Source organism: Ranitomeya variabilis, chromosome 3, assembly GCF_051348905.1.
Source record: "Ranitomeya variabilis isolate aRanVar5 chromosome 3, aRanVar5.hap1, whole genome shotgun sequence".
NCBI lineage: Eukaryota > Metazoa > Chordata > Amphibia > Anura > Dendrobatidae > Ranitomeya > Ranitomeya variabilis.
Genome location: NC_135234.1, coordinates 257,423,730 through 257,446,686, shown reverse-complemented (window position 1 = coordinate 257,446,686; position 22,957 = coordinate 257,423,730). Strand labels below are relative to the sequence as shown.

At 55.7% G+C, this 22,957-nt stretch overlaps 1 protein-coding gene across 1 annotated transcript in view; it reads right to left on the bottom strand.

Annotated features, from left to right (window-relative positions):
* LOC143815804 (contactin-associated protein-like 5) overlaps positions 1–22,957 on the bottom strand; it is a 1,144,596-nt gene that overhangs the window by 592,927 nt on the left and 528,712 nt on the right. The window lies entirely within an intron of this gene.

The following is a 22,957-nucleotide window of genomic DNA, read 5'->3' as shown; positions in this document are numbered from 1 at the left end:
CACTGCGGGGCTGGGATTCAGGGCCTGGCGCAGCACATATGTTCGCCTCTCACACTCGGGTCCTTACACCCGCTTCAGACTGTGCGGCGTCATCTGATCCCTTATCGCATGCCACGGCCATGAAGCCGCACAGTCCGAAGAAGGCGGAAGGAGAGGAGGGACAGGCGAACTGATGCACTGATCATGCCCATCAATCACACCCTCGCAGTCCCAATAAATAAGACACCGAGGGGCGTTGTGTGGGTCAGGGCGGCCGCAGAGGCGCAGCCAGCCAAACAATGATGCCAGAAGACGGGCAGCGCTACCAAGGGGGTTGCAGCGTGTCATTACAAAGGAAAGTCACACCACCGGGACGGTTAAATGGTCACACAGAGGACACATTTCAGACGTGTTTTCAGTTCCACATGTGCGAGGAGAATACGTTTATGAGCCACCTTGCACACATGCAGCATTACCGCTGTACAAGGTGGCTGGATAACGTAAAAACGCCTGGGGGAGGGGGGACAGGTTCCCTTCAATTTCAGTTCTGGTGTCTGCGTGGCTTTTGCAGGACACGATGCCGGCTGCACAGCAGGGGAACAGCTGGCGGTGCTGAACCCCACTGACACATTGGCTGGTGTTTTTCTCTGTGCAGCTAGCAGTACCGGGCCCCAACTGGCGGTGTTAGAGCCCGGGGTCAGCAGGAGGAGGAGATGGAGCAGAGTGTAGGCCGAAGCCTGCACTGGCGGCAGCTTTTGGGTCTGTTGTGCCTGCATGGCAGTTGCAGGACACGTTGCCGGCTGCACAGCAGGGGAACAGCTGGCGGTGCTGAACCCCACTGACACATTGGCGAGGTGTTTTTCTCTGTGCAGCTAGCAGTACCGGGCCCCAACTGGCGGTGTTGGAGCCCGGGCTCTGCAGGGGGAGCAGAGTGTAGGCCGAAGCCTAATTGAACCAATTTCAAAGGTAACCTTTAACCCCCCCTCAGGGGTTACAAAGTAGAAGAGCCACAGCTTATGCAGCAGTAGTGCTGCACAAGTCAAAGGTTGCTCTTTTAATTTCGCTCCTTGCACACGCTGAATGAAACACGTCTAACATTTAGCCCTTTATACAGTCAAACTGTGTTGGAGGCGCGAGTTCCCTTTGTAATGAGACGCAGCACAGATGTCAAGAATCCCACCTTGGTGCTGGGTGCAGCCTCCTGAGCGTTGTTATTTGCTGTACAGGAGTCTGCGCTGTCGTGTTGTCCCCTGGCCTAGCGCTGTTAGCGCTGCCCATCTTCTGACATCATTTAATGTCGGCCGGTGCGGTTCGCGATGACCATGAATCCCAGCCCCGCAGTGTCTTAACATTGTTAAAACACTGCGGGGATGGGATTCAGGGCCTGGCACAGCACATATGTTCGCCTCTCACACTCGGGTCCTTACACCCGCTTCAGACTGTGCGGCGTCATCTGATCCCTTATCGCATGCCACGGCCATGAAGCCGCACAGTCCGAAGAAGGCGGAAGGAGAGGAGGGACAGGCGAACTGATGCACTGATCATGCCCATCAATCACACCCTCGCAGTCCCAATAAATAAGACACCGAGGGGCGTTGTGTGGGTCAGGGCGGCCGCAGAGGCGCAGCCAGCCAAACAATGATGCCAGAAGACGGGCAGCGCTACCAAGGGGGTTGCAGCGTGTCATTACAAAGGAAAGTCACACCACCGGGACGGTTAAATGGTCACACAGAGGACACATTTCAGACGTGTTTTCAGTTCCACATGTGCGAGGAGAATACGTTTATGAGCCACCTTGCACACATGCAGCATTACCGCTGTACAAGGTGGCTGGATAACGTAAAAACGCCTGGGGGAGGGGGGACAGGTTCCCTTCAATTTCAGTTCTGGTGTCTGCGTGGCTTTTGCAGGACACGATGCCGGCTGCACAGCAGGGGAACAGCTGGCGGTGCTGAACCCCACTGACACATTGGCTGGTGTTTTTCTCTGTGCAGCTAGCAGTACCGGGCCCCAACTGGCGGTGTTAGAGCCCGGGGTCAGCAGGAGGAGGAGATGGAGCAGAGTGTAGGCCGAAGCCTGCACTGGCGGCAGCTTTTGGGTCTGTTGTGCCTGTGTGGCAGTTGCAGGACACGTTGCCGGCTGCACAGCAGGGGAACAGCTGGCGGTGCTGAACCCCACTGACACATTGGCGAGGTGTTTTTCTCTATGCAGCTAGCAGTACCGGGCCCCAACTGGCGGTGTTGGAGCCCGGGCTCTGCAGGGGGAGCAGAGTGTAGGCCGAAGCCTAATTGAACCAATTTCAAAGGTAACCTTTAACCCCCCCTCAGGGGTTACAAAGTAGAAGAGCCACAGCTTATGCAGCAGTAGTGCTGCACAAGTCAAAGGTTGCTCTTTTAATTTCACTCCTTGCACACGCTGAATGAAACACGTCTAACATTTAGCCCTTTATACAGTCAAACTGTGTTGGAGGCGCGAGTTCCCCTTGTAATGAGACGCAGCACAGATGTCAAGAATCCCACCTTGGTGCTGGGTGCAGCCTCCTGAGCGTTGTTATTTGCTGTACAGGAGTCTGCGCTGTCGTGTTATCCCCTGGCCTAGCGCTGTTAGCGCTGCCCATCTTCTGACATCATTTAATGTCGGCCGGTGCGGTTCGCGATGACCATGAATCCCAGCCCCGCAGTGTCTTAACATTGTTAAAACACTGCGGGGCTGGGATTCAGGGCCTGGCGCAGCACATATGTTCGCCTCTCACACTCGGGTCTTTACACCCGCTTCAGACTGTGCGGCGTCATCTGATCCCTTATCGCATGCCACGGCCATGAAGCCGCACAGTCCGAAGAAGGCGGAAGGAGAGGAGGGACAGGCGAACTGATGCACTGATCATGCCCATCAATCACACCCTCGCAGTCCCAATAAATAAGACACCGAGGGGCGTTGTGTGGGTCAGGGCGGCCGCAGAGGCGCAGCCAGCCAAACAATGATGCCAGAAGACGGGCAGCGCTACCAAGGGGGTTGCAGCGTGTCATTACAAAGGAAAGTCACACCACCGGGACGGTTAAATGGTCACACAGAGGACACATTTCAGACGTGTTTTCAGTTCCACATGTGCGAGGAGAATACGTTTATGAGCCACCTTGCACACATGCAGCATTACCGCTGTACAAGGTGGCTGGATAACGTAAAAACGCCTGGGGGAGGGGGGACAGGTTCCCTTCAATTTCAGTTCTGGTGTCTGCGTGGCTTTTGCAGGACACGATGCCGGCTGCACAGCAGGGGAACAGCTGGCGGTGCTGAACCCCACTGACACATTGGCTGGTGTTTTTCTCTGTGCAGCTAGCAGTACCGGGCCCCAACTGGCGGTGTTAGAGCCCGGGGTCAGCAGGAGGAGGAGATGGAGCAGAGTGTAGGCCGAAGCCTGCACTGGCGGCAGCTTTTGGGTCTGTTGTGCCTGCGTGGCAGTTGCAGGACACGTTGCCGGCTGCACAGCAGGGGAACAGCTGGCGGTGCTGAACCCCACTGACACATTGGCGAGGTGTTTTTCTCTGTGCAGCTAGCAGTACCGGGCCCCAACTGGCGGTGTTGGAGCCCGGGCTCTGCAGGGGGAGCAGAGTGTAGGCCGAAGCCTAATTGAACCAATTTCAAAGGTAACCTTTAACCCCCCCTCAGGGGTTACAAAGTAGAAGAGCCACAGCTTATGCAGCAGTAGTGCTGCACAAGTCAAAGGTTGCTCTTTTAATTTCGCTCCTTGCACACGCTGAATGAAACACGTCTAACATTTAGCCCTTTATACAGTCAAACTGTGTTGGAGGCGCGAGTTCCCTTTGTAATGAGACGCAGCACAGATGTCAAGAATCCCACCTTGGTGCTGGGTGCAGCCTCCTGAGCGTTGTTATTTGCTGTACAGGAGTCTGCGCTGTCGTGTTATCCCCTGGCCTAGCGCTGTTAGCGCTGCCCATCTTCTGACATCATTTAATGTCGGCCGGTGCGGTTCGCGATGACCATGAATCCCAGCCCCGCAGTGTCTTAACATTGTTAAAACACTGCGGGGCTGGGATTCAGGGCCTGGCGCAGCACATATGTTCGCCTCTCACACTCGGGTCCTTACACCCGCTTCAGACTGTGCGGCGTCATCTGATCCCTTATCGCATGCCACGGCCATGAAGCCGCACAGTCCGAAGAAGGCGGAAGGAGAGGAGGGACAGGCGAACTGATGCACTGATCATGCCCATCAATCACACCCTCGCAGTCCCAATAAATAAGACACCGAGGGGCGTTGTGTGGGTCAGGGCGGCCGCAGAGGCGCAGCCAGCCAAACAATGATGCCAGAAGACGGGCAGCGCTACCAAGGGGGTTGCAGCGTGTCATTACAAAGGAAAGTCACACCACCGGGACGGTTAAATGGTCACACAGAGGACACATTTCAGACGTGTTTTCAGTTCCACATGTGCGAGGAGAATACGTTTATGAGCCACCTTGCACACATGCAGCATTACCGCTGTACAAGGTGGCTGGATAACGTAAAAACGCCTGGGGGAGGGGGGACAGGTTCCCTTCAATTTCAGTTCTGGTGTCTGCGTGGCTTTTGCAGGACACGATGCCGGCTGCACAGCAGGGGAACAGCTGGCGGTGCTGAACCCCACTGACACATTGGCTGGTGTTTTTCTCTGTGCAGCTAGCAGTACCGGGCCCCAACTGGCGGTGTTAGAGCCCGGGGTCAGCAGGAGGAGGAGATGGAGCAGAGTGTAGGCCGAAGCCTGCACTGGCGGCAGCTTTTGGGTCTGTTGTGCCTGCGTGGCAGTTGCAGGACACGTTGCCGGCTGCACAGCAGGGGAACAGCTGGCGGTGCTGAACCCCACTGACACATTGGCGAGGTGTTTTTCTCTGTGCAGCTAGCAGTACCGGGCCCCAACTGGCGGTGTTGGAGCCCGGGCTCTGCAGGGGGAGCAGAGTGTAGGCCGAAGCCTAATTGAACCAATTTCAAAGGTAACCTTTAACCCCCCCTCAGGGGTTACAAAGTAGAAGAGCCACAGCTTATGCAGCAGTAGTGCTGCACAAGTCAAAGGTTGCTCTTTTAATTTCGCTCCTTGCACACGCTGAATGAAACACGTCTAACATTTAGCCCTTTATACAGTCAAACTGTGTTGGAGGCGCGAGTTCCCTTTGTAATGAGACGCAGCACAGATGTCAAGAATCCCACCTTGGTGCTGGGTGCAGCCTCCTGAGCGTTGTTATTTGCTGTACAGGAGTCTGCGCTGTCGTGTTGTCCCCTGGCCTAGCGCTGTTAGCGCTGCCCATCTTCTGACATCATTTAATGTCGGCCGGTGCGGTTCGCGATGACTATGAATCCCAGCCCCGCAGTGTCTTAACATTGTTAAAACACTGCGGGGCTGGGATTCAGGGCCTGGCGCAGCACATATGTTCGCCTCTCACACTCGGGTCCTTACACCCGCTTCAGACTGTGCGGCGTCATCTGATCCCTTATCGCATGCCACGGCCATGAAGCCGCACAGTCCGAAGAAGGCGGAAGGAGAGGAGGGACAGGCGAACTGATGCACTGATCATGCCCATCAATCACACCCTCGCAGTCCCAATAAATAAGACACCGAGGGGCGTTGTGTGGGTCAGGGCGGCCGCAGAGGCGCAGCCAGCCAAACAATGATGCCAGAAGACGGGCAGCGCTACCAAGGGGGTTGCAGCGTGTCATTACAAAGGAAAGTCACACCACCGGGACGGTTAAATGGTCACACAGAGGACACATTTCAGACGTGTTTTCAGTTCCACATGTGCGAGGAGAATACGTTTATGAGCCACCTTGCACACATGCAGCATTACCGCTGTACAAGGTGGCTGGATAACGTAAAAACGCCTGGGGGAGGGGGGACAGGTTCCCTTCAATTTCAGTTCTGGTGTCTGCGTGGCTTTTGCAGGACACGATGCCGGCTGCACAGCAGGGGAACAGCTGGCGGTGCTGAACCCCACTGACACATTGGCTGGTGTTTTTCTCTGTGCAGCTAGCAGTACCGGGCCCCAACTGGCGGTGTTAGAGCCCGGGGTCAGCAGGAGGAGGAGATGGAGCAGAGTGTAGGCCGAAGCTTGCACTGGCGGCAGCTTTTGGGTCTGTTGTGCCTGCGTGGCAGTTGCAGGACACGTTGCCGGCTGCACAGCAGGGGAACAGCTGGCGGTGCTGAACCCCACTGACACATTGGCGAGGTGTTTTTCTCTGTGCAGCTAGCAGTACCGGGCCCCAACTGGCGGTGTTGGAGCCCGGGCTCTGCAGGGGGAGTAGAGTGTAGGCCGAAGCCTAATTGAACCAATTTCAAAGGTAACCTTTAACCCCCCCTCAGGGGTTACAAAGTAGAAGAGCCACAGCTTATGCAGCAGTAGTGCTGCACAAGTCAAAGGTTGCTCTTTTAATTTCGCTCCTTGCACACGCTGAATGAAACACGTCTAACATTTAGCCCTTTATACAGTCAAACTGTGTTGGAGGCGCGAGTTCCCTTTGTAATGAGACGCAGCACAGATGTCAAGAATCCCACCTTGGTGCTGGGTGCAGCCTCCTGAGCGTTGTTATTTGCTGTACAGGAGTCTGCGCTGTCGTGTTGTCCCCTGGCCTAGCGCTGTTAGCGCTGCCCATCTTCTGACATCATTTAATGTCGGCCGGTGCGGTTCGCGATGACCATGAATCCCAGCCCCGCAGTGTCTTAACATTGTTAAAACACTGCGGGGATGGGATTCAGGGCCTGGCGCAGCACATATGTTCGCCTCTCACACTCGGGTCCTTACACCCGCTTCAGACTGTGCGGCGTCATCTGATCCCTTATCGCATGCCACGGCCATGAAGCCGCACAGTCCGAAGAAGGCGGAAGGAGAGGAGGGACAGGCGAACTGATGCACTGATCATGCCCATCAATCACACCCTCGCAGTCCCAATAAATAAGACACCGAGGGGCGTTGTGTGGGTCAGGGCGGCCGCAGAGGCGCAGCCAGCCAAACAATGATGCCAGAAGACGGGCAGCGCTACCAAGGGGGTTGCAGCGTGTCATTACAAAGGAAAGTCACACCACCGGGACGGTTAAATGGTCACACAGAGGACACATTTCAGACGTGTTTTCAGTTCCACATGTGCGAGGAGAATACGTTTATGAGCCACCTTGCACACATGCAGCATTACCGCTGTACAAGGTGGCTGGATAACGTAAAAACGCCTGGGTAAGGGGGGACAGGTTCCCTTCAATTTCAGTTCTGGTGTCTGCGTGGCTTTTGCAGGACACGATGCCGGCTGCACAGCAGGGGAACAGCTGGCGGTGCTGAACCCCACTGACACATTGGCTGGTGTTTTTCTCTGTGCAGCTAGCAGTACCGGGCCCGAACTGGCGGTGTTAGAGCCCGGGGTCAGCAGGAGTAGATGGAGCAGAGTGTAGGCCGAAGCCTGCACTGGCGGCAGCTTTTGGGTCTGTTGTGCCTGCGTGGCAGTTGCAGGACACGTTGCCGGCTGCACAGCAGGGGAACAGCTGGCGGTGCTGAACCCCACTGACACATTGGCGAGGTGTTTTTCTCTGTGCAGCTAGCAGTACCGGGCCCCAACTGGCGGTGTTGGAGCCCGGGCTCTGCAGGGGGAGCAGAGTGTAGGCCGAAGCCTAATTGAACCAATTTCAAAGGTAACCTTTAACCCCCCCTCAGGGGTTACAAAGTAGAAGAGCCACAGCTTATGCAGCAGTAGTGCTGCACAAGTCAAAGGTTGCTCTTTTAATTTCGCTCCTTGCACACGCTGAATGAAACACGTCTAACATTTAGCCCTTTATACAGTCAAACTGTGTTGGAGGCGCGAGTTCCCTTTGTAATGAGACGCAGCACAGATGTCAAGAATCCCACCTTGGTGCTGGGTGCAGCCTCCTGAGCGTTGTTATTTGCTGTACAGGAGTCTGCGCTGTCGTGTTGTCCCCTGGCCTAGCGCTGTTAGCGCTGCCCATCTTCTGACATCATTTAATGTCGGCCGGTGCGGTTCGCGATGACTATGAATCCCAGCCCCGCAGTGTCTTAACATTGTTAAAACACTGCGGGGCTGGGATTCAGGGCCTGGCGCAGCACATATGTTCGCCTCTCACACTCGGGTCCTTACACCCGCTTCAGACTGTGCGGCGTCATCTGATCCCTTATCGCATGCCACGGCCATGAAGCCGCACAGTCCGAAGAAGGCGGAAGGAGAGGAGGGACAGGCGAACTGATGCACTGATCATGCCCATCAATCACACCCTCGCAGTCCCAATAAATAAGACACCGAGGGGCGTTGTGTGGGTCAGGGCGGCCGCAGAGGCGCAGCCAGCCAAACAATGATGCCAGAAGACGGGCAGCGCTACCAAGGGGGTTGCAGCGTGTCATTACAAAGGAAAGTCACACCACCGGGACGGTTAAATGGTCACACAGAGGACACATTTCAGACGTGTTTTCAGTTCCACATGTGCGAGGAGAATACGTTTATGAGCCACCTTGCACACATGCAGCATTACCGCTGTACAAGGTGGCTGGATAACGTAAAAACGCCTGGGGGAGGGGGGACAGGTTCCCTTCAATTTCAGTTCTGGTGTCTGCGTGGCTTTTGCAGGACACGATGCCGGCTGCACAGCAGGGGAACAGCTGGCGGTGCTGAACCCCACTGACACATTGGCTGGTGTTTTTCTCTGTGCAGCTAGCAGTACCGGGCCCCAACTGGCGGTGTTAGAGCCCGGGGTCAGCAGGAGGAGGAGATGGAGCAGAGTGTAGGCCGAAGCTTGCACTGGCGGCAGCTTTTGGGTCTGTTGTGCCTGCGTGGCAGTTGCAGGACACGTTGCCGGCTGCACAGCAGGGGAACAGCTGGCGGTGCTGAACCCCACTGACACATTGGCGAGGTGTTTTTCTCTGTGCAGCTAGCAGTACCGGGCCCCAACTGGCGGTGTTGGAGCCCGGGCTCTGCAGGGGGAGTAGAGTGTAGGCCGAAGCCTAATTGAACCAATTTCAAAGGTAACCTTTAACCCCCCCTCAGGGGTTACAAAGTAGAAGAGCCACAGCTTATGCAGCAGTAGTGCTGCACAAGTCAAAGGTTGCTCTTTTAATTTCGCTCCTTGCACACGCTGAATGAAACACGTCTAACATTTAGCCCTTTATACAGTCAAACTGTGTTGGAGGCGCGAGTTCCCTTTGTAATGAGACGCAGCACAGATGTCAAGAATCCCACCTTGGTGCTGGGTGCAGCCTCCTGAGCGTTGTTATTTGCTGTACAGGAGTCTGCGCTGTCGTGTTGTCCCCTGGCCTAGCGCTGTTAGCGCTGCCCATCTTCTGACATCATTTAATGTCGGCCGGTGCGGTTCGCGATGACCATGAATCCCAGCCCCGCAGTGTCTTAACATTGTTAAAACACTGCGGGGATGGGATTCAGGGCCTGGCGCAGCACATATGTTCGCCTCTCACACTCGGGTCCTTACACCCGCTTCAGACTGTGCGGCGTCATCTGATCCCTTATCGCATGCCACGGCCATGAAGCCGCACAGTCCGAAGAAGGCGGAAGGAGAGGAGGGACAGGCGAACTGATGCACTGATCATGCCCATCAATCACACCCTCGCAGTCCCAATAAATAAGACACCGAGGGGCGTTGTGTGGGTCAGGGCGGCCGCAGAGGCGCAGCCAGCCAAACAATGATGCCAGAAGACGGGCAGCGCTACCAAGGGGGTTGCAGCGTGTCATTACAAAGGAAAGTCACACCACCGGGACGGTTAAATGGTCACACAGAGGACACATTTCAGACGTGTTTTCAGTTCCACATGTGCGAGGAGAATACGTTTATGAGCCACCTTGCACACATGCAGCATTACCGCTGTACAAGGTGGCTGGATAACGTAAAAACGCCTGGGTAAGGGGGGACAGGTTCCCTTCAATTTCAGTTCTGGTGTCTGCGTGGCTTTTGCAGGACACGATGCCGGCTGCACAGCAGGGGAACAGCTGGCGGTGCTGAACCCCACTGACACATTGGCTGGTGTTTTTCTCTGTGCAGCTAGCAGTACCGGGCCCGAACTGGCGGTGTTAGAGCCCGGGGTCAGCAGGAGTAGATGGAGCAGAGTGTAGGCCGAAGCCTGCACTGGCGGCAGCTTTTGGGTCTGTTGTGCCTGCGTGGCAGTTGCAGGACACGTTGCCGGCTGCACAGCAGGGGAACAGCTGGCGGTGCTGAACCCCACTGACACATTGGCGAGGTGTTTTTCTCTGTGCAGCTAGCAGTACCGGGCCCCAACTGGCGGTGTTGGAGCCCGGGCTCTGCAGGGGGAGCAGAGTGTAGGCCGAAGCCTAATTGAACCAATTTCAAAGGTAACCTTTAACCCCCCCTCAGGGGTTACAAAGTAGAAGAGCCACAGCTTATGCAGCAGTAGTGCTGCACAAGTCAAAGGTTGCTCTTTTAATTTCGCTCCTTGCACACGCTGAATGAAACACGTCTAACATTTAGCCCTTTATACAGTCAAACTGTGTTGGAGGCGCGAGTTCCCTTTGTAATGAGACGCAGCACAGATGTCAAGAATCCCACCTTGGTGCTGGGTGCAGCCTCCTGAGCGTTGCTATTTGCTGTACAGGAGTCTGCGCTGTCGTGTTGTCCCCTGGCCTAGCGCTGTTAGCGCTGCCCATCTTCTGACATCATTTAATGTCGGCCGGTGCGGTTCGCGATGACCATGAATCCCAGCCCCGCAGTGTCTTAACATTGTTAAAACACTGCGGGGCTGGGATTCAGGGCCTGGCGCAGCACATATGTTCGCCTCTCACACTCGGGTCCTTACACCCGCTTCAGACTGTGCGGCGTCATCTGATCCCTTATCGCATGCCACGGCCATGAAGCCGCACAGTCCGAAGAAGGCGAAAGGAGAGGAGGGACAGGCGAACTGATGCACTGATCATGCCCATCAATCACACCCTCGCAGTCCCAATAAATAAGACACCGAGGGGCGTTGTGTGGGTCAGGGCGGCCGCAGAGGCGCAGCCAGCCAAACAATGATGCCAGAAGACGGGCAGCGCTACCAAGGGGGTTGCAGCGTGTCATTACAAAGGAAAGTCACACCACCGGGACGGTTAAATGGTCACACAGAGGACACATTTCAGACGTGTTTTCAGTTCCACATGTGCGAGGAGAATACGTTTATGAGCCACCTTGCACACATGCAGCATTACCGCTGTACAAGGTGGCTGGATAACGTAAAAACGCCTGGGGGAGGGGGGACAGGTTCCCTTCAATTTCAGTTCTGGTGTCTGCGTGGCTTTTGCAGGACACGATGCCGGCTGCACAGCAGGGGAACAGCTGGCGGTGCTGAACCCCACTGACACATTGGCTGGTGTTTTTCTCTGTGCAGCTAGCAGTACCGGGCCCCAACTGGCGGTGTTAGAGCCCGGGGTCAGCAGAAGGAGGAGATGGAGCAGAGTGTAGGCCGAAGCCTGCACTGGCGGCAGCTTTTGGGTCTGTTGTGCCTGCGTGGCAGTTGCAGGACACGTTGCCGGCTGCACAGCAGGGGAACAGCTGGCGGTGCTGAACCCCACTGACACATTGGCGAGGTGTTTTTCTCTGTGCAGCTAGCAGTACCGGGCCCCAACTGGCAGTGTTGGAGCCCGGGCTCTGCAGGGGGAGCAGAGTGTAGGCCGAAGCCTAATTGAACCAATTTCAAAGGTAACCTTTAACCCCCCCTCAGGGGTTACAAAGTAGAAGAGCCACAGCTTATGCAGCAGTAGTGCTGCACAAGTCAAAGGTTGCTCTTTTAATTTCGCTCCTTGCACACGCTGAATGAAACACGTCTAACATTTAGCCCTTTATACAGTCAAACTGTGTTGGAGGCGCGAGTTCCCTTTGTAATGAGACGCAGCACAGATGTCAAGAATCCCACCTTGGTGCTGGGTGCAGCCTCCTGAGCAATGTTATTTGCTGTACAGGAGTCTGCGCTGTCGTGTTGTCCCCTGGCCTAGCGCTGTTAGCGCTGCCCATCTTCTGACATCATTTAATGTCGGCCGGTGCGGTTCGCGATGACCATGAATCCCAGCCCCGCAGTGTCTTAACATTGTTAAAACACTGCGGGGATGGGATTCAGGGCCTGGCGCAGCACATATGTTCGCCTCTCACACTCGGGTCCTTACACCCGCTTCAGACTGTGCGGCGTCATCTGATCCCTTATCGCATGCCACGGCCATGAAGCCGCACAGTCCGAAGAAGGCGGAAGGAGAGGAGGGACAGGCGAACTGATGCACTGATCATGCCCATCAATCACACCCTCGCAGTCCCAATAAATAAGACACCGAGGGGCGTTGTGTGGGTCAGGGCGGCCGCAGAGGCGCAGCCAGCCAAACAATGATGCCAGAAGACGGGCAGCGCTACCAAGGGGGTTGCAGCGTGTCATTACAAAGGAAAGTCACACCACCGGGACGGTTAAATGGTCACACAGAGGACACATTTCAGACGTGTTTTCAGTTCCACATGTGCGAGGAGAATACGTTTATGAGCCACCTTGCACACATGCAGCATTACCGCTGTACAAGGTGGCTGGATAACGTAAAAACGCCTGGGGGAGGGGGGACAGGTTCCCTTCAATTTCAGTTCTGGTGTCTGCGTGGCTTTTGCAGGACACGATGCCGGCTGCACAGCAGGGGAACAGCTGGCGGTGCTGAACCCCACTGACACATTGGCTGGTGTTTTTCTCTGTGCAGCTAGCAGTACCGGGCCCCAACTGGCGGTGTTAGAGCCCGGGGTCAGCAGGAGGAGGAGATGGAGCAGAATGTAGGCCGAAGCCTGCACTGGCGGCAGCTTTTGGGTCTGTTGTGCCTGCGTGGCAGTTGCAGGACACGTTGCCGGCTGCACAGCAGGGGAACAGCTGGCGGTGCTGAACCCCACTGACACATTGGCGAGGTGTTTTTCTCTGTGCAGCTAGCAGTACCGGGCCCCAACTGGCAGTGTTGGAGCCCGGGCTCTGCAGGGGGAGCAGAGTGTAGGCCGAAGCCTAATTGAACCAATTTCAAAGGTAACCTTTAACCCCCCCTCAGGGGTTACAAAGTAGAAGAGCCACAGCTTATGCAGCAGTAGTGCTGCACAAGTCAAAGGTTGCTCTTTTAATTTCGCTCCTTGCACACGCTGAATGAAACACGTCTAACATTTAGCCCTTTATACAGTCAAACTGTGTTGGAGGCGCGAGTTCCCTTTGTAATGAGACGCAGCACAGATGTCAAGAATCCCACCTTGGTGCTGGGTGCAGCCTCCTGAGCAATGTTATTTGCTGTACAGGAGTCTGCGCTGTCGTGTTGTCCCCTGGCCTAGCGCTGTTAGCGCTGCCCATCTTCTGACATCATTTAATGTCGGCCGGTGCGGTTCGCGATGACCATGAATCCCAGCCCCGCAGTGTCTTAACATTGTTAAAACACTGCGGGGATGGGATTCAGGGCCTGGCGCAGCACATATGTTCGCCTCTCACACTCGGGTCCTTACACCCGCTTCAGACTGTGCGGCGTCATCTGATCCCTTATCGCATGCCACGGCCATGAAGCCGCACAGTCCGAAGGAGGCGGAAGGAGAGGAGGGACAGGCGAACTGATGCACTGATCATGCCCATCAATCACACCCTCGCAGTCCCAATAAATAAGACACCGAGGGGCGTTGTGTGGGTCAGGGCGGCCGCAGAGGCGCAGCCAGCCAAACAATGATGCCAGAAGACGGGCAGCGCTACCAAGGGGGTTGCAGCGTGTCATTACAAAGGAAAGTCACACCACCGGGACGGTTAAATGGTCACACAGAGGACACATTTCAGACGTGTTTTCAGTTCCACATGTGCGAGGAGAATACGTTTATGAGCCACCTTGCACACATGCAGCATTACCGCTGTACAAGGTGGCTGGATAACGTAAAAACGCCTGGGGGAGGGGGGACAGGTTCCCTTCAATTTCAGTTCTGGTGTCTGCGTGGCTTTTGCAGGACACGATGCCGGCTGCACAGCAGGGGAACAGCTGGCGGTGCTGAACCCCACTGACACATTGGCTGGTGTTTTTCTCTGTGCAGCTAGCAGTACCGGGCCCCAACTGGCGGTGTTAGAGCCCGGGGTCAGCAGGAGGAGGAGATGGAGCAGAGTGTAGGCCGAAGCCTGCACTGGCGGCAGCTTTTGGGTCTGTTGTGCCTGCGTGGCAGTTGCAGGACACGTTGCCGGCTGCACAGCAGGGGAACAGCTGGCGGTGCTGAACCCCACTGACACATTGGCGAGGTGTTTTTCTCTGTGCAGCTAGCAGTACCGGGCCCCAACTGGCGGTGTTGGAGCCCGGGCTCTGCAGGGGGAGCAGAGTGTAGGCCGAAGCCTAATTGAACCAATTTCAAAGGTAACCTTTAACCCCCCCTCAGGGGTTACAAAGTAGAAGAGCCACAGCTTATGCAGCAGTAGTGCTGCACAAGTCAAAGGTTGCTCTTTTAATTTCGCTCCTTGCACACGCTGAATGAAACACGTCTAACATTTAGCCCTTTATACAGTCAAACTGTGTTGGAGGCGCGAGTTCCCTTTGTAATGAGACGCAGCACAGATGTCAAGAATCCCACCTTGGTGCTGGGTGCAGCCTCCTGAGCGTTGTTATTTGCTGTACAGGAGTCTGCGCTGTCGTGTTGTCCCCTGGCCTAGCGCTGTTAGCGCTGCCCATCTTCTGACATCATTTAATGTCGGCCGGTGCGGTTCGCGATGACCATGAATCCCAGCCCCGCAGTGTCTTAACATTGTTAAAACACTGCGGGGATGGGATTCAGGGCCTGGCGCAGCACATATGTTCGCCTCTCACACTCGGGTCCTTACACCCGCTTCAGACTGTACGGCGTCATCTGATCCCTTATCGCATGCCACGGCCATGAAGCCGCACAGTCCGAAGAAGGCGGAAGGAGAGGAGGGACAGGCGAACTGATGCACTGATCATGCCCATCAATCACACCCTCGCAGTCCCAATAAATAAGACACCGAGGGGCGTTGTGTGGGTCAGGGCGGCCGCAGAGGCGCAGCCAGCCAAACAATGATGCCAGAAGACGGGCAGCGCTACCAAGGGGGTTGCAGCGTGTCATTACAAAGGAAAGTCACACCACCGGGATGGTTAAATGGTCACACAGAGGACACATTTCAGACGTGTTTTCAGTTCCACATGTGCGAGGAGAATACGTTTATGAGCCACCTTGCACACATGCAGCATTACCGCTGTACAAGGTGGCTGGATAACGTAAAAACGCCTGGGGGAGGGGGGACAGGTTCCCTTCAATTTCAGTTCTGGTGTCTGCGTGGCTTTTGCAGGACACGATGCCGGCTGCACAGCAGGGGAACAGCTGGCGGTGCTGAACCCCACTGACACATTGGCTGGTGTTTTTCTCTGTGCAGCTAGCAGTACCGGGCCCCAACTGGCGGTGTTAGAGCCCGGGGTCAGCAGGAGGAGGAGATGGAGCAGAATGTAGGCCGAAGCCTGCACTGGCAGCAGCTTTTGGGTCTGTTGTGCCTGCGTGGCAGTTGCAGGACACGTTGCCGGCTGCACAGCAGGGGAACAGCTGGCGGTGCTGAACCCCACTGACACATTGGCGAGGTGTTTTTCTCTGTGCAGCTAGCAGTACCGGGCCCCAACTGGCGGTGTTGGAGCCCAGGGTCAGCAGGAGGAGCAGGGGGAGCGGAGTGTAGGCCGAAGCCTGCACTGGAGCAAGTTGAAAGGAAACCTTTAACCCCCCCCAGGCGTTTGTAGCTGGAAGAGCCATCGTGTACAGCACTAATGCTGGAAAAGGTCAACTTAGCTCTTTTAATTATGGTCCTTGCAGATGCTGAACCTAACACTTATGAAATGTGTCCCCTCACAGCGTTCAACCGTCCGGTAGGTGGAACTTTCCTTTGTCATGTGACGCAGCACAGCCGTCATTTTTACCCCCTTGGCGCCGTGCGCCACCTCCTCAGCGTTGTTTGAATCTGTCCCGGAGCCTGCGCTGTTAGGTTACTCCTTGGCCATGCACACATTTTGCGCTGCCCGTCTTCTGACATCATTTGCTGTCAGGCTGACTGCGCCTGTGCGGGTGCGCTGTCCGAGATTCAGCCTCGCGGTGTCGTCTAATGTAATCCCACCGCGGGCCTGGGATCCGTGTCCATGCGCAGTGCATATCCTCGCCTCTCACTCCCCTCCCTACGGCTTCTTAAGACTGTGCGGTGTCACGGCCGTGGCATGCTATTAGGGATCAGCTGACACCGAACAGTCTTTAGAAGCCGTAGGGAGGGGAGTGAGAGGCGAGGATATGCAGTGCGCATGGCCACGGATCACAGGCCCGCGGTGGGATTACATTAGACGACACCGCGAGGCTGAATCTCGGACAGCGCACCAGCACAGGCGCAGCCAGCCTGACAGCAAATGATGTCAGAAGACGGGCAGCGCAAAATGTGTGCATGGCCAAGGGGTAACCTAACAGCGCAGGCTCCGGGACAGATTCAAACAACGCTGAGGAGGTGGCGCACGGTGCCAAGGGGGTAAAAATGACGGCTGTGCTGCGTCACATGACAAAGGAAAGTTCCACCTACCGGACGGTTGAACGCTGTGAGGATACACATTTCATAAGTGTTAGGTTCAGCATCTGCAAGGAGCACCACGAAAAGAGGCACTTTTTCCCTTTGCATCATTATTACTGCTGCACAAGGTGGCTCCTTCAGTAACAAACGCCTGGGGGGGGGGGGACAGGTTCCCTTAAATTTAACTTGTTGTGCCTGCGTGGCGGTCGCAGTACACGTTGCCGTATACACAGCAGGGGAACAGCTGGCGGTGCTGAACCCCACTAACACATTGGCGAGGTGTTTGGCTCTGTGCGTACAGCACTTCTGGACGGCAACTGGCGGTGTTGGAGCCCAGGGACAGGTGGAGGAGGAGGAGGTTGGAGGAGGTAGGAGGGATTGCCACACACACAGCAGGGGAACAGCTGACGTTACTGAACCCCAATAACAGAGGAGGGACTGTTGACTGTGCGTACAGCACTTCTGGACGGCAACTGGCGGTGTTGGAGCCCAGGGACAGGTGGAGGAGGTTGGAGGAGGTAGGAGGGATTGCCACACACACAGCAGGGGAACAGCTGACGTTACTGAACCCCAATAACAGAGGAGGGACTGTTGACTGTGCGTACAGCACTTCTGGACGGCAACTGGCGGTGTTGGAGCCCAGGGACAGGTGGAGGAGGTTGGAGGAGGTAGGAGGGATTGCCACACACACAGCAGGGGAACAGCTGACGTTACTGAACCCCAATAACAGAGGAGCGACTGTTGACTGTGCGTACAGCACTTCTGGACGGCAACTGGCGGTGTTGGAGCCCAGGGACAGGTGGAGGAGGAGGAGGTTGGAGGAGGTAGGAGGGATTGCCACACACACAGCAGGGGAACAGCTGACGTTACTGAACCCCAATAACAGAGGAGGGACTGTTGACTGTGCGTACAGCACTTCTGGACGGCAACTGGCGGTGTTGGAGCCCAGGGACAGGTGGAGGAGGTTGGAGGAGGTAGGAGGGATTGCCACACACACAGCAGGGGAACAGCTGACGTTACTGAACCCCAATAACAGAGGAGGGACTGTTGACTGTGCGTACAGCACTTCTGGACGGCAACTGGCGGTGTTGGAGCCCAGGGACAGGTGGAGGAGGTTGGAGGAGGTAGGAGGGATTGCCACACACACAGCAGGGGAACAGCTGACGTTACTGAACCCCAATAACAGAGGAGGGACTGTTGACTGTGCGTACAGCACTTCTGGACGGCAACTGGCGGTGTTGGAGCCCAGGGACAGGTGGAGGAGGTTGGAGGAGGTAGGAGGGATTGCCACACACACAGCAGGGGAACAGCTGACGTTACTGAACCCCAATAACAGAGGAGGGACTGTTGACTGTGCGTACAGCACTTCTGGACGGCAACTGGCGGTGTTGGAGCCCAGGGACAGGTGGAGGAGGAGGAGGTTGGAGGAGGTAGGAGGGATTGCCACACACACAGCAGGGGAACAGCTGACGTTACTGAACCCCAATAACAGAGGAGCGACTGTTGACTGTGCGTACAGCACTTCTGGACGGCAACTGGCGGTGTTGGAGCCCAGGGACAGGTGGAGGAGGAGGAGGTTGGAGGAGGTAGGAGGGATTGCCACACACACAGCAGGGGAACAGCTGACGTTACTGAACCCCAATAACAGAGGAGCGACTGTTGACTGTGCGTACAGCACTTCTGGACGGCAACTGGCGGTGTTGGAGCCCAGGGGCAGGTGGAAAAGCAGAGGAACACAATGTAGGCCGAAGCCTGAGAAAGTCGAAAGGGAACCTTTAACCCCCCCCCAAGGCGTTTGTAGCTGAAAGAGCCAGCTTGTGCAGCACAAAAGATGCAAAAGGAAAAGGTGGCTCTTTTCATCATGCTCCTTGCAAACACAGAACTAAACACTTATAAAATGTGTCCCCTGAAGCCGTGAAACCGTCCCGGAGGTGGGACTTTCCTTCGTAATATGACGCAGCACAGCCGTCATTCCTACCCCCCCGCCGCCGTGCCCCGGCTCCTCAGCGTTGTTTGATTCCGTCCCGGAGCCTGCGCTGTTATGTTATCCCGTGGACAGGCACACTTAGCGCTGCCCGTCTTCTGACATCATTTGGTGTCAGGCTGGCTGCGCCTGTGCGGCCGCGCTGGCCGAGAGCCCGCCTCGCAGTGTCTTCTGATTTAATCCCACTGGGGGCCTGGGATCCATGGACATGCGCAGTGCATATCTGAACCTCTCACTCCCCTCCCTATGGCTTCTTAAGACTGTGCGGTGTCACGGCCGTGGCATGCTATTAGGGACCAGCTGACACCGAACAGTCTGAAGAAGCCATAGGGAGATGAGTGAGAGGTGGAGGTTCAGATATGCACTGCGCATGTCCATGGATCCCAGGCCCCCAGTGGGATTAAATCAGAAGACACTGCGAGGCGGGCTCTCGGCCAGCGCGGCCGCACAGGCGCAGCCAGCCTGACACCAAATGATGCCAGAAGACGGGCAGCGCTAAGTGTGCCTGGCCACGGGATAACATAACAGCGCAGGCTCCGGGACGGAATCAAACAACGCTGATGAGCCGGGGCGCGGCGCCGGGGGGGTAGGAATGACGGCTGTGCTGCGTCATATTACGAAGGAAAGTCCCACCTCCGGGACGGTTTTACGGTATCAGTGGACACATTTTATAAGTGTTAAGTTTTGCGTGTGCAAGGAGCAAAACCAAAATAGCTACCTTTTTCCTTGTGCAGCATTACTGCTGTACAAGGTGGCTCTTTCAGTAACAAACGCCTTGGGGGGGGGGACAGATTCCCTTACATTTCAGTTGTTGTGTCAGCGTGGCGGTCGCATGACACATTGCCGGCTACACAGCTGGGGATCAGCTGACGTTACTGAAACCCAATAACACTGGGTCGTATGTTTTGACTGTGCAGACGGCACTTCTGAGCCTCAACTGGCGGTGTTGGAGCACAGGAATTTAAGTTCAGGTGGTAGAAAGATGAACACAACAGGAGACCTGGATAACGTATACAGTGACCTAATTAGTTAATCAGGAGGAGGAGTGGCAAATTCATGCGAGATCCAGGCCTTGTTCATTTTCAGGAAAGTAAGCCGGTCAACGTTATCGGAGGATAGTCGCATGCGACGGTCAGTTAGTACACCACCTGCAGCACTAAAGACACGTTCCGATAATACACTGGCCGCAGGGCAAGACAGCTCCTCCAATGCATACAGGCTTAGCTCTGGCCATGTATCCAGCTTTGAGACCCAAAACTTGAAAGGGGAAGAGCCGTCTGGGAGTACAGCAAGAGGGCAAGACATGTAGTCTGTCACCATCTGACGGAACCGTTGCCTCCTGCTGACTGGAGCCGTCTGTGATGGTGTAGACTTTTGTGGCGGGCACAGAAAACTGTGCGACAGTTCGGCCATACTGGTCTTGCCTTGGGCAGAGGCACTGCTTCTGCTCCCTCTTTGTGCAGAGCCTCCACCACTGCCTGGACGCACTGAGCTGCTTTGGAATGCACTAGCAGCACTTCTCTCAGTTGGAATGGAGAAGATGATGGAATTGACCAGTGTGTCTTGGTACTCCCGCATTTTTCGCTCCCGGTTCAACGGTGTGATGAGGCTTTCTACGTTGTCCCGGTAGCGAGGATCGAGGAGGGTGAACACCCAATAATCAGACATGTTGAGAATGTGGGCGATGCGGCGGTCGTTTCTCAGGCACTGCAGCATGTAATCCACCATGTGCTGCAGACTGCCAACTGCCCAAGAAACGCTGTCCCCTGCTGGAGGCGTGATCTCTGCCCGCTCGTCATCACCCCACCCTCGCTGTACACACTGAGTACTGGACAATTGTGTAACTCCCTCCTCTGGATGGATGTCTTCCTCCTCCATTGACTCCTCCTCATCCTCCTCACAAACTGTCCCCTGCCTACGCGTTTGTGAGGAACCACGTGGCGCTGACTGTCCAGAAGATGATGGAAATGGTGAATCCTCATCCTCCACCTCTTCCACAACATCATCCCTTAGCGCTTGCAGTGATTTTTCAAGCAGGCAGATAAGGGGGACAGTCATGCTGACTAGTGCATCATCTGCACTCGCCATCCGCGTGGAATAATCAAAGGGACGCAAAACCTGGCAGACGTCATTCATAGTGGCCCACTCTGTGGTTGTGAAGTCTGTACGGCGCTGACTGCGACTTTTTTGCGCCTGAAGCAGCTGGTACTCCATTACAGCTTGCTGCTGCTCACACAACCGCTCCAACATATGTAACGTGGAATTCCACCTGGTAGGTAGGTCACATATGATGCGATGTTCCGGCAGGCGGTGTCGGCGCTGCAGAGCCGCAATGCGCGCTTTTGCCGTGCTGGAACGCCGCAAGTGAGCACACTCTAGGCGGACCTTGTGCAGCAGTGCATCAAGATCCGGATAGTCCCTCAAAAAGCTCTGCACGACCAAATTGAGCACATGTGCCAGACATGGGATGTGAGTGAGGTTGCCGAGGCCCAGAGCTGCCACCAGATTTCGGCCATTATCACACACTACCATGCCTGGCTGGAGATTCGCTGGCACAAACCACACATCGCTCTCCTGCTTGATGGCATTCCAGAGCTCCTGCGCTGTGTGGCTACGATTCCCCAAAAAAATTAATTTCAAGACGGCCTGTTGACGTTTGGCCATGGCTGTGCTCATGTCGGTCGTAACAGGTACACGTTCATCACGGGTCCATGTGGAGGTGGACTGTGACGGCTCCTGCAGCGATGATTCTGAGGAACTGGTGTAAGAGGAGGAGTCAATGCGTACAGAATGGATTCCTGCAATCCTTGGAGTGGGCAGGACACGTCCTGCGCCACTCGCACGGTCTGTACCTGGCTCAACAACATTAACCCAATGGGCAGTGAGGGAAAGGTATCGCCCCTGTCCATGTTGACTGGTCCACGCATCGGTGGTGAGGTGGACCTTGCTACTGACGGCGTTCAGTAGCGCGTGTTTTATGTGTCCCTCCACATGCTTGTGCAGGGCAGGGACGGCTTGCCTGCTGAAGTAAAAGCGGCTGGGCACATTGTACTGTGGGACTGCCAATGACATCAAGTCACGGAAGCTGTCAGTCTCCACCAGCCTGAATGACAGCATTTCCAGTGACAGAAGTTTGGCAATGCCTGCAGTCAGAGCCTGTGCTCGTGGGTGGTTTGACGAGAAAGGCCGCCTTTTCTCCCATGCCTGTACTACCGATGGCTGTAGACTGGGCTGGGAGTGTGTGGATGACTGGGAAAGTGGCGCTGCGGGTGGAATTACAGCGGGTCTCTGGACAACAGGGCCAGAGGTTCTTCCACGGCGATCCTGGGAGGAAGCCGAACCAGCTGCGTGTGAGCTAGAGGAAGAGGCAACACGAGCTGAAGAGGTGGTAGCTGCCGCTGTTGGTTGGCCTACCTCTTCAGTGTGTTTTTCTAACTCCGCCGGTTGCCTGTTGCGCACATGTTTCCACATGTTGGAGGTATTGAGGTTGCTGACATTTCGACCTCTTTTGACTTTTTGATGACACACGTTGCATCTGACATAGCAAATGTCATCTGCAACTGTGTCAAAAAAGGACCAGGCACTGCAAGTCTTGGGAGCGCCCTTTTTGGCTTTTGGAAGAGACATGCTCCTAACGGGTGCCAAAGCGGAGGCTGCAGGATCCGCAGTCTTCCCCCTCCCTCTCCCTCTTTGGGCCGTACGGGGAATCTCTTCCTCAGAGCTGCTCCCACCACCTTCCTGTCCCTCACGCCAAGATGGGTCGAGGACCTCATCATCTACACTACCCTCTGCCCCCAACTGCTCCTCCTGGGTAGTCTCAGCAGCAGAGCACGCACCAGTAAGTGGCACCTGAGTGTCATCATCAGCTGATGCGGCCTGCGATGTGGTGACCGGAGCCACTGGCCCACCCGCCTCTTCAGAGGAAGACAGAAAAAGCTGTGGGGCATCACTGCACCCTGCCTCTTCTTCCATTTCTCCAATGCTGCTTGGCTGGCCCCCTGTTTCCAAGCCAAGAGATTCAGAGAACAGAAGTAGAGACGGCTCCTGTCCTGGGCTCTCTGTCTGCCTGGGCAATTTGGCAGGTGGTGAAGAGACAGATGGCTGCTCTCCAGTGCTCTGTGTCTGAGAGGATGTGGCACTAATGGAAGTTGATGCATTAGCTGCCATCCATCCGACAACAGCTTCAATTTGGTCTTGACGCAGCAGCGGTGTACGGCGCTCTGACACAAAGCTGCGCATGAACGACTGTTGCCTGGTGAAAGTGGGTGCTGATGAGTCACCGGTGCCCGCAGCAGGCACAGAATCCCCACGTCCCCACCCTGCTCCGCGCCCACGCCCACGCCCACGTGCCTTACTCACTGCCTTCTTCATCTTGGTTGACTGATAAAGATAAGCAGAAAAGTAGTAACGGATTTGTGTGCTTATTCCTGAGCAACTCCTCCTAACAGGTATAAGAAA